Raw genomic sequence first — 12,129 nt, 5'->3', positions numbered from 1 at the left:
CTGTTCTTAAAAACCTCCAATGACAGAGACTCCACAAACTCCAGTGCTTAAGCACCCTGACAGTTAGCAAGTTTTGCCTAATGTCCAACTTTAATCTTGTTTGCTGCAGTTTAAGCCCATTGCTTGTTGTCCTATCCTCAGAGGTTAATGAGAACAAGTTTTCTCCCTCCTCCTTGTAACAACTTTTTATGGACTTAAAAACTGTTATCTCCGCCCTCACTCTTTTCCAGAGTAAACAAACCCAGTACTTTCAATCTTATCTCATAGCTCATGTTTTCTAGACCTTTAATCATTTTTGTTGCTTTTCTCTGGACTTTCTCCAATTTGTCCACATCTTTCCTGAAATGTGGTGCCCAGAACTGGACACAGTATTACAGATGAGGAGTGGAAGAATGACTTATTTTGTCTTGCTTACAACACTCCTGCTAAGACATCCCAGAAAGATGGGGGTTTGGGTTTTTTTTTTTTGCAACAGTGTTGCATAGTTTGCTGTTGTGCCCTTAATATTGTCTCTTTGAAAAACTGCCAATTCTCTTGAACTGTTTCCCTAAGACTTGCTCCCCATGGGATATTACCTACCAACTCCCTGCGTTTGCTAACATCTATCTTCTTGAAATCCATTCTCTTTATTGTGCAAGTTTTCCCTCCTACCACTCTTTAGAATTATGAACTCCATAGTTTCTTGATCACTTCCACCCAAGCTTCCATTTTCATATTGTCAATCAGCTTTTCATTTGACTGTTTAGCATATCCGGCGCTTAAATACCTTGCAACAGTGCCATGCAAACATCTGTTCTCACTTTCAGTTGACATGGTAAATAAGAAGCAGGTAGCATTATCTCTCATAAATGTAAACAAACTTGTTTGTTTTAGCAATTGGCTGAATGAGAAGTAGGACTGAATGGACTTGTAAACTTTAAAGTTTTACATTGTTTGTTTTATTTTTGAGTGCAGTTATGTAAAAAAATTCTACATTTGTAAGTTGCACTTCACAATAAAAAGACTGCCCTACAGTACTTGTATGAAGTGAATTGAAAAATAATATTCTTTTTGTTTTGTACAGTGCAAATATTTGTAATCAAAGTAACAAAGTGAACACTGAACACTTTGTATTCTGTGTTGTAAATGAAATCAATATATTTGAAAATGTAGGAAATATCCAAAAATATTTAAATAAATGGTATTCTATTATTAACAATGTGATTAAAACTGCAATTAATCACCATGTTTTTTAATCTCATGATTAATTGCAATTAATTTTTTAATCTTTTGACAGCCCTAATATTCTTATGTTATGTTCATCGAGTGACACTCGCTGAATTCTATGTTTAGAAACTAGCCAGAACAAAAGTGTGTCTAAGTAGTACAACCTTGCATGTTGTGTATATTTAGTAAGCACAGTTATTTGGAACCCACCATGTTGTGTGGTTTTTCCATATTATATTTGTTGTGCAAAGAGCAAAAGATAAACTAAATCATTTCCGGTCATAAAGTGTATCTGAAGAAGAAGAAGAGATGGTGCCATTGACTGCATTAAGAGGTACAGTATGGATTTTTTGTGTAGAGAGTGAAATTGCTGACAACATTCCATTAATCTTCCCCAGATGAGCTATGGGAAATAAGGGCAACCCAGGCAATTACAGACCAATCTTAACCTCTGTACCAGATAATGGAGCAAATAATTAAGGAATCAATTTGCAAACATCTAGAAGATAATAAGGTGATAAGTAACAATCAGCATGGATTTGTCAAGAACAAATCATGTCAAACCAACCTGATAGCTTTCTTTGACAGGGTAACAAGCCTTGTGCATAGGGGGGAAGTGGTAGATGTGGTATAGCTAGACTTTAGTAAGGCTCTTGATACAGTCTCATGTGACCTTCTCATTAAGAAACTAGGGAAATACAACCTAGATGGAGCTACTATAAGGTGGGTGCATGACTGTTTGGAAAATCATTCCCAGAGAGTAGCTAGCGATGTTCACAGTCATGCTGGAAGGGCATAACAAGTGCGGATCCGCAGGGATCAGTTCTGCGTCTGGTTCTTTTCAATGTCTTCAACAATCATGGCATAGAGAGTATACTTATAAAGTTTGCAGACGATATCAAGCTGGAAGAGGTTGCAAGTGCTTTGGAGGACAGGATGAAAATTCAAAATGATCTGGACAAACTGGAGAAATGGTCTGAGGTAAATAGGATGAAATTCATTAAGGACAAAAGCAAAGTACTCCACCTAGGAAGGAACAATCAGTTGCATACATACAAAATGGGGAATTTCTGCCTACGAAGGAGTACTGCAGAAAGGGATCTGGGGGTCATAGTGGACCGCAAGCTAAATATGAGTCAACAGTGTAACACTGTTGCAAAAATAAATAAATAAATAAATTAAATTAAATAAAATAAAAAAGCATAGAATCATAGAATATCATGGTTGGAAGGGACCTCAGGAGGTCATCTAGTCCAACCCCTTGCTCAAAGCAGGACCAATCCCCAACTAAATTATCCCAGCCAGGGTTTTGTCAAGCCTGACCTTAAAAACCTCAAAGGAAGGAGATTCCACCACCCCCCTAGGTAACGCATTCCAGTGCTTCACCACCCTCCTAGTGAAAACGTTTTTCCTAATATCCAACCTAAACCTCCCCCACTGCAATTTGAGACCATTACTCCTTGTTCTGTCATCTGCTACCACTGAGAACAGTCTAGATCCATCCTCTTTGGAACCATTTTCAGGTAGTTGAAAGCAGCTATCAAATCCCCCCTCATTCTTCTCTTCTGCAGACTAAACAATCCCAGTTCCCTTAGCCTCTCCTCATAACTCATGTGTTCCAGTCCCCTACTCATTTTTGTTGCCCTCCGCTGGATGCTTTCCATTTTTTCCACATCCTTCTTGTAGTGTGGGGCCCAAAACTGGACACAGTACTCCAGATGAGGCCTCACCAATGTCGAATAGAGGGGAACAATCATGTCCCTCGATCTGCTGGCAATGCCCCTACATATACAGCCCAAAATGCCATTAGCCTTCTTGGGAACAAGGGCACACTGTTGACTCATATCCAGCTTCTCATCCACTGTAACCCCTAGGTCCTTTTCTGCACAACTGCTGCCTAGCCATTCGGTCCCTAGTTTGTAGCTGTGCATGGGATTCTTCCATCCTAAGTGCAGGACTCTGCACTTGTCCTTGTTGAACCTCATCAGATTTCTTTTGACCCAATCCTCTCATTTGTGTAGGTCTCTCTGTACCCTATCCCTACCCTTCGGCGTATCTGCCACTCCTCCCAGTTTAGTGTCATCTGCAAACTTGCTGAGGGTGCAGTCCATGCCATCCTCCCAATCATTAATGAAGATATTGAACGAGACCGGCCCCAGGACCGACCCTTGGGGTACTCTGCTTGATACTGGCTGCCAACTAGACATGAAGCCATTGATCACTACCCGTTGAGCCCGACGATCTAGCCAGCTTTCTATCCACCTTATAGTCCAAACATCATTCTGGGATGTACTAGCAGGAGTGTTGTAAGCAAGACATAAGAAGTAATTCTTCCACTCTACTCTGTGCTGATTAGGCCTCAGCTGAAGTATTGTGTTCAGTTCTGGGTGCCACATTGCAGGAAAGATGTGGACAAATTGGAGAGAGTCCAGAGCAGAGCAACAAGGATGATTAGGGGTCTGGAAAACATGAACTTTGAGGGACAATTGAAAGAACTGGGTTTGTTTAGTCTGAAAAAAAGAACACTGAGAGGGACATGATAACAGTTATCAAATACCTAAAAGGTTGTTTCAAGAAGAAGGGAGAAAAATTGTTCTCCTTAACCTCTGATGATAGGACAAGAAGCAATAAATTGCAACAAGGGTACTTTAGGTTGTACATTAGGAAAAAATTCCTAACTGTCAGGGTGTTTAGGCACTGGAATATATTGCCTAGGGAGGTTGTAGAATCTCCGTCATTGGAGATTTTTAAGAGGAGGTTAAACAAACACCTGTCTGGGATGGTCTAGATGGCACTGGTCCTGCCATGAGTGCAGGGGACTGGACTTGATGACCTCTTGAGGTCCCTTCCAGTTCTATGATTCTTTGATTCTACAATTCTATCAGCTACCACAGGATAGGATGGACTAAAGCTGTAGCTAGTGGTCAAGTAATTTTACTAGCTACATTAAATAACAAGCAGAATAAATCCCCAATAACTCATACAAAGAAAGGCCTCTGTCCTAAAACTCACCACAGATGGAGCAATCCTCACATAGGGCTGGTCTAATTACAGTTAGGTCGACCAAGGCGGCATACTAAGTGCTCTATGCTACACTGACATCATAGCTCCTGTCATAAATATAAAGGGAAGGGTAACCACCTTTCCGTATACAGTGCTATAAAATCCCTCCTGGCCAGAGGAAAAACCCTTTCACCTGTAAAGGGTTAAGAAGCTAAGATAACCTCGCTGGCACCTGACCAAAATGACCAATGAGGAGACAAGATACTTTCAAAGCTGGAGGGGGGTGGGGAAACAAAGGGTTTGTCTGTCTGTGTGATGCTTTGGCCAGGAATAGACCAGGAATGCATTTTCTCTTAGTAAGTTATCTAGATAGAAATGCGTTAGATTTCTTTTGTTTAATGGCTGATAAATAAGCTGTGCTGGAGGGAATGTATATTCCTGTTTTTGTGTCTTTTTGTAACTTAAGGTTTTGTCTAGAGGGAATCTCTGTGTTTTGAATCTAATTACCCTGTAAGGTATTTACCATCCTGATTTTACAGAGGTGATTCTTTTACCTTTTCTTTAATTAAAATTCTTCTTTTAAGAACCTGATTGCTTTTTCATGGTTCTTAAGATCCAGGGGTTTGGGTCTGTGTTCACCTGTACAAATTGGTGAGGATTTTTATCAAGCCTTCCCCAGGAAAGGGTGTAGGGCTTGGGGGGATTTTGGGGGAAAGACGTCTCCAATGGGCTCTTTCCCTGTTCTTTGTTTAACACTTTGGTGGTGGCAGCATAAGGTTCAAGGACAAAAGCAAAGTTTGTACCCTGGGGAAGTTTTAACCTAAGCTGGTAAAAATAAGCTTAGGGGGTCTTTCATGCAGGTCCCCACATCTGTACCCTAGAGTTCAGAGTGGGGAAGGAACCTTGAAAGCTCCAGATTCCACAAGAGGCGTAGAGCTTATGTAGGGAAACGCAGTCTCTCTGTAGACACTGAATTCCTTACATGGGCTGTTGGCTGTCTTCTCAATTTCATGACAGGAGCCATGAAATTGACAAGAAAGCTGAGCAGTGAGAGCTCATCTCCCCCCTGCTTCTCTGGAAAGAAAGGCAGCTGGATCGCGCTCCTGGCTGGGAGCTAGGGTGAGAAGCCCAGGCAGCACCCCGGCCCCCTAACCCCTGGAAGCCTGGCAGCCTTGTCAATTTCACAGTTCTGTGAGCCATGAAATTCACCAGGCTGCCTGGCTCCTGGTGGGGAGCCTGGGGGGGTGGGGTTGTTTGAGAAGCCAGGTCACCTGGACCCCACTTCCAGGGGGCAAGAAGCCCCAAGTGGCTTTCCCCACTCTCCTCACAGGAAACGGGGAGTCAAAAACTCTGGGCATCTTCCTCTGCTCATGGGGGGGAATGGGGTGCTGAGGGGTTGAGGCGGGCAGCCAGCTGGGAGCCTGTGAGGCAGCCAGGCTCCTGGCAGGGAACTGTCAGCAGAGCTGAAGGATTGGGCCTCAGCTCCCCACATTGCCCTTCTTAGTGAGGTGGAAAAGCTCATGCACCACCACAGTAATTACTGTAGTGTCTGTAAATTGATCTAATATCGGTTGACTTACATTTCTAGGGTAGACACCCCCTTACTAAAAGAAACCAGTCAGGGTAAAACTAAACACTGACCCGAAGACAAATAAAAGCAAATGAGCTGGAGTAAACAATATTCTTATGGCAGAAGAGGAGACGCAGACACATGACTTGCTTATATAATCAGGAGGCAATCATAATAGTAGAAGGGATACAATTTAAAACACAAAGGGTGTCAGGATAAAAAATGTGTACAAAAAGAGAAGTAAATGCAATGGATTATTTAAAAAAACATTGCTTCAAAAGGAAATAGACCATCCACACACACAGCAGCCTCTGGAATAATGCATCCCATCCAGCATTAAGCACAAACTCTTGGGCTCAGTTAAATAATATAGGTTTCAGAGTAACAGCCGTGTTAGTCTGTATTCGTAAAAAGAAAAAAGAAAAGGAGTACTTGTGGCACCTTAGAGACTAACCAGTTTATTTGAGCATGAGCTATGCATCCGATGAAGTGAGCTGTAGCTCACGAAAGCTCATGCTCAAATAAACTGGTTAGTCTCTAAGGTGCCACAAGTACTCCTTTTCTTTTTTCTTTTTAAATAATATACATTTCTACAAATAGGAGAAAAAGCAATTTAGCAGGGCCAGATACTTATTCCACCATTTTCTCTACAAAATTCAAACCCCAGCAGCTTGCCCCAGCCCCAGGGCTGACAGGCTCAGACACATTCCTGGAGACCAAGATGTCCACAGAAAAGGAACAAAGAATTCTGAATTTTGTGGAGGCCAATACAGTTACATTCTGACAAAGATATTTGCTTCAATCCTTACCTGGAGGGTCGATTCCCTTGCTCTAATAATACAAATTAGACAGAGCTCACGCAACTTCACTGCTTTATCAGCAGCTGCACACTGCTCAGAGGAGGAAATGTGCAAACCTGAAAGTGAAACCATCATCCTCAATCACCGAGCTTCTCGAATTACATTCAGCCATAGAACAGCCCATTCCACTGAGACCAGGGATGTGGAATCTATTGAGATAAGGATTCTGTTTGAAGAGGACCACACAGCAGAATGTGTCTCGATACAAACCCCCAAAACACAGGATCACCAATAAGCTAGCTGGGTCACAATGACCCCTGCAATCAGGAAGAACAGATTCACTGCACAATGGTGGCAGAGATCAGAGAATAAGCTTTCGTGAGCTACAGCTCACTTCAAAAGCTTATGCTCTAATAAATTTGTTAGTCTCTAAGGTGCCACAAGTAATCCTTTTCTTTTTACGGATACAGACTAACACGGCTGCTACTCTGAAACCAGAGATCAGAGCGTTTCCAGTATCATAAAATGCTGATAATGAGAGACTTCAGCTACCAGCACATTGACTGATACACCAGAGAATAGGAAAAGCTTCAGTGAGAAGCAGAGTCTGGTGGCAAGGGATGTAGAAAGAAGAATCTCTTTAACTTCCTAGAAGCCTCGGTAATAAACAGGGAGAAATAGAAATGCTCATGTATTCACCTCTGTAAGCAGCACTGTTGAGATTGACACTCGAATCATGCTTCCAGTTCTGGTGTCCACATTTAAGAACATAAGAATGGCCCTCTGGGTCAGACCAAAGGTCCATCTAGCCCAGTATCCTGTCTTCTGACAGTGGCCAGCGCCAGATGCCCCAGAGGGAATGAACAGAATATGGAATCATCAAGTGATCCATCCCCTGTCGCCCATTCCCAGCTTCTGGTAAACAGAGGCTGTGTACACCATTCCTGCCCATCCTGGCTAATGGCCATTGGTGGACCCATCCTCCATGAATGTATCTAGTTCTTTTTTGTACTCTGTTATGGTCTTGGCCTTCACAACATCCTCTGGCAAGGAGTTCCACAGGTTGACTGTGTATTGTGTGAAGAAATACTTCATTTTATCTGTCTTAAACCTGCTGCCTATTAATTTCACTTGGTGACCCATAGTTCTTGTGTTATGAGAAGTAGTAAACAACACTTCCTTATTTACTTTTTCTAAACCAATCATGATTTTATAGACCTCAATCATATCTCCTCTTAGCCGTCTCTTTTCCAAGCTGAAAAGTCCCAGTCTTATTCATCTCTCCTCGTTTGGAAGCCGTTCTATACCCCTAATAATTTTCATTGCCCTTTTTTGAACATTTTCCAACTCCAGTATATCTTTTTTGAGATGGGGCAACCACATCTGCACACAGTATTCAAGGTGTGGGCGCACCATGGATTTATACAGAGGCAACATGATCTTTTCTGTCCCATTCTCTATCCCTTTCTTAATTCTTCCCAGCATTCTGTTCGCTTTTTTGACTGCCGCTGCACATTGAGTGGATGTTTTCAGAGAACTATCCACAATGCCTCCAACATCTCTTTCTTGAGTGGTAACAGCTAATTTAGACCCCATCATTTTGTATGTATAGTTGGGATTATGCTTTCCAATGTGCATTACTTTGCATTTATCAACATTAAATTTCATCTGCCATTTTGTTGCCCAGTCACCCAGTTTTGAGAGATCCTTTTGTAGCTCTTTGCAGTCTGCCTGGGTCTTAACTATCTTCAGTACTTTTGTATCATCTGCAAATTTTGCCACCTCACTGTTTACCCCTTTTTCCACATCATTTATGAATACGGTGAATAGGACTGGTCCCAGAACAGACCCCTGGGAGACACCACTATTTACCTCTCTCCATTCTGAAAACTGACCATTTACTCCTACCCTTTGTTTCCTATCTTTGAACCAGTTACCAATCCATGAGAGCACCTTTCCTCTTATCCAGTGGCAGCTTACTCTGTGTAAGAGCCTTTGGTGAGGGACCTTATCAAAGGCTTTCTGAAAAACTAAATACACTATATCCACGGGATCCCCTTTGTCCACAGGCTTTTTGACCCCCTCAAAGAATTCTAGTAGACTGGGGAGTCTTGATTTCCCTTTACTAAAACCATGTTGACTCTTCCTCAACAAATTATGTACATCTGTATGTCTGAAAATATTGTCCTTTATTATAGTTTCAACCAGTTTGCCTGCTACTGAAGTCAGGCTTATAGGCCTGTAATTGCTGGGATCACCTCTGGAGCCCTTTTTAAAAATTGGCATCACATTAGCTATCCTCCAGTCATCTGGTACAGAAGCTGATTTAAATGAGAGGTTATTACTGTTTAGTTTATCAAACAAGGTCAGTTCCTGAAGTTCTCTTCCCCCCAGCTCATCACTAGATGTCAGGGGAGAGCTCATTCTGACCCTCGCTTACACCCCCATGGTGGGTTTCTTTAACCTCTTCATTCTCTTTGACCTCAGTGCAGCCTTCGATATTGGAAATCACCTCATCCTCCCTGACCTCCCTCCATAGCTATGGGGGATTTTCTGGTTCCTGCCTGTCATGACTGTGTTCAGAGGCATCTACTTATTCTTTCCCTGTCTCATATAGTGGCTCCTCCTCTGTTCCAAGGCCTCTCCTGTTTGGAATACCACAAGGTTCAGTTCTCGGCCCTCTCCTCTTTTCCATTTACCTTCCAGTGTCAAGCAGGTAACAGGTCACTGATAATGACAAGGTAGAGTGGCAGTGGGAACTTATGATAGCTCTTTTTTATTTATGTCCTATAATATATTAAAAATAATTTATTCAAAACCATCTTGCTGTGGATAGCTGGCCTATGGGAAAACATGTTCTTCTTATTACCTTCATTCTTCATGTCCTATTCCTTTCAAGATTTTTAACACCCGCTGGTTGCTGCCTGTCTTAAATTAGACTGTAAAATTTTTCAGGCATGGAAAGTCTCTTATTCTCTATTTATACACCGCCTACTACAATAAGGTTCCAATCTGACCAGGAACTTCTGGGTACTACAGTAATATAAATAATTATAATAAAGCCTCATCCACTATACTGAGCAATGCAGCTTAAAATCCAATAATGAACCTTTCCCATGTAGTATTAGTGTATTTATTAACACAATCTTGGTCCAATTTTATATTTTCATATAATTCCATATTATATGTACATTACCAATGTCTTCTGCAAGACATACTATAACCAGGGTAAGTCTCCGGGTATGTCATTTTGGTTTTAATTTTTGGAGTAAAATAAAGATAGTGCAACAAATATAAAGGAATACCTTATATTTCACATTGATCAGTATGGTTTGTATTAAAGAAGAGGCATCATCCCAGTAACCTTTAGGCCACCTCAAACTCTTGCTCCTCCTTGATCCTTCAGCATCTCCTTAAGAGATACCCTTCATACCTGTCTTCAACACACCTTCTTAGGAGAAGATCCTCTGATCCTTGCTCTTCTGACCAAAATAAGCATCCTTGACCTTTCGGTCCACAGATTCTTCTACTCTGCGTGTCTCTTTGGGTGAGGTTACCTGCATTTTTATCTTTTCTCGGGTGGAAAACCTAGGTGAATCTTTAAAACAGACAAACTTTATTGGTAAAATAAGTTGCATTACAGTTCAAAAGCAGAGAAAAGTAGACAAAACAAAAATAAACATCTTATATCTATATTTATACTTGGCTACAAGTTAAAAAAGACAGACTGTCTCTTCTAAAGGGCTTGTATACATACCATTTTTGTACTGATTTATCTACATTGGTATAGAAACCAGTGCAACCCCTCGTGTGGATGCATTTTGTGGAATCCTAGAATCATAGAATATCAGGGATGGAAGGGACCTCAGGAGATCATCTAGTCCAACCCCCTGCTCAAAGCAGGACCAATACCCAACTAAATAAAAAAAAATGGAGAGGAAAGTCACAGGGAGCGCTTGTCCAGGATATGAACCCAGGATCTCCCGCACCCAAAGCAAGAATCCTACCCCTAGACAGATATAAACACCTTTATAGCTTATTTCAGTAAATTTAGCTAAACCAATAGAATTAAGTTGGTACAGAATCTGGGTGTAGATCTGCCCTATACAACAGAAAGAGAAAGTATACAGGTTCCATTTTCACAGTTTCCGGATTTGATTCCCAGTGTTTAATGTGGACATTAATAAAAGCAGGTGAAGTCACCCAATATTGTAAACTCTTCCTTGCTTTTTAATTTTTGAAATCTATCTATCAGACTTGCATGGCCCTCTTATCCTGGTATCTGAGCCCCTCAATCTTTAATGTCATTATCCTCACACCATCCATTGCGCAGATGGGGACTTGCCTCACACATAGGGGGGGTCTGTAACAGAGCAGAGAATTCAACTCAAATGTCATGAACCCGACCACTGGTCTGTGCTTCCTCTCACTCTCAATGGCTATAACAGGCAGGATTTGGGGGTATTCCATGGGGCTTTTCTAGCCATGCCAGGGCATTTGCCACTGGTGTAGTGGGAGGAGTGAGAACTTGGAATGTCACTGTCGGGTTCTGAGAATATTTTGCACGTGGAACAGTGTCACATTGAAGCATTTGTCACTGAAAGCATGTTGGAGGGCTTTGCATCTGAAAAAGGATCAAGATGTTTGCTCTGAGGGGCCCTGGGGCAGTAGGATTAGTAACGCAGAAGGTAGGGAAGGTACAGGTCACTTTCAGAGACTGCAAGGTTTTGGGCAAATAGATGCAGTATCACACCTGAACGTGCCATGTTTTATAATGAGTATGCTCTAACGTTGTTGCATAAGCAGGTTAAAGTCTGTAAACAGGAAATAAAAAACAGGATGCAGGGTTTAACACTCTACCGTGTAGACTGGTAAAATTGCAGGGCGTGCTTCTGCACATTCTGGTGCACCAGAGAAACTCTAGTTCAGCGTGGGTAACAAAGGCCAGAAAAGAGGTGACACAATGCACATGCTGAAAACACAGAAACAGGAAATGAAAGAACCTATCTTTCACTAGGCACATGCACCCACACGCACCCTTACAGATTTGGCCAGTGCTGCAGCTAGAGACAGGGAGGGAAAGAAACTCGTCTGAGTGGGGGACACAGAGAGACCTGCAGATGCTGCTGGGAACAGAAACCTCAGCAGAGTGTTGTTGGTGACCACAATTATTCAGAGATGTTTCCAAGCACACATAACAGATACAAACACAGGACGAGAAAGAGAAACTAGCACGGTGTGGGAAACCACCACGCCTCAGTTGTCACATCGCAGATACAGACAGGAAAGAAAGACTAGACCTGGAACGTACTCAACTATATTTCATTTGTGTCAGCAGACTGGGAGGTGTAGTGTGACCAGGAAGCCCGTACCATAGAGGAGATTGGGGGGGGCACCAGACTTCCAAACTACAACTGCCAGGAGGCAATGTGCCACACCAAGAACATGGAGTTTGATGTTGAACTGACAAGCCATGAAATAAACATTTCCATTCAAGTAATATAAAAATGTTTTGTTTAGATTGAAGACACCAAAATTTTCACCATTTCC

The sequence above is a fragment of the Natator depressus genome, chromosome 2 (genome assembly GCF_965152275.1).
Source record: "Natator depressus isolate rNatDep1 chromosome 2, rNatDep2.hap1, whole genome shotgun sequence".
NCBI lineage: Eukaryota > Metazoa > Chordata > Testudines > Cheloniidae > Natator > Natator depressus.
The sequence above is the reverse complement of the archived record's forward strand: the minus strand, read 5'-3'. Positions refer to the sequence as shown.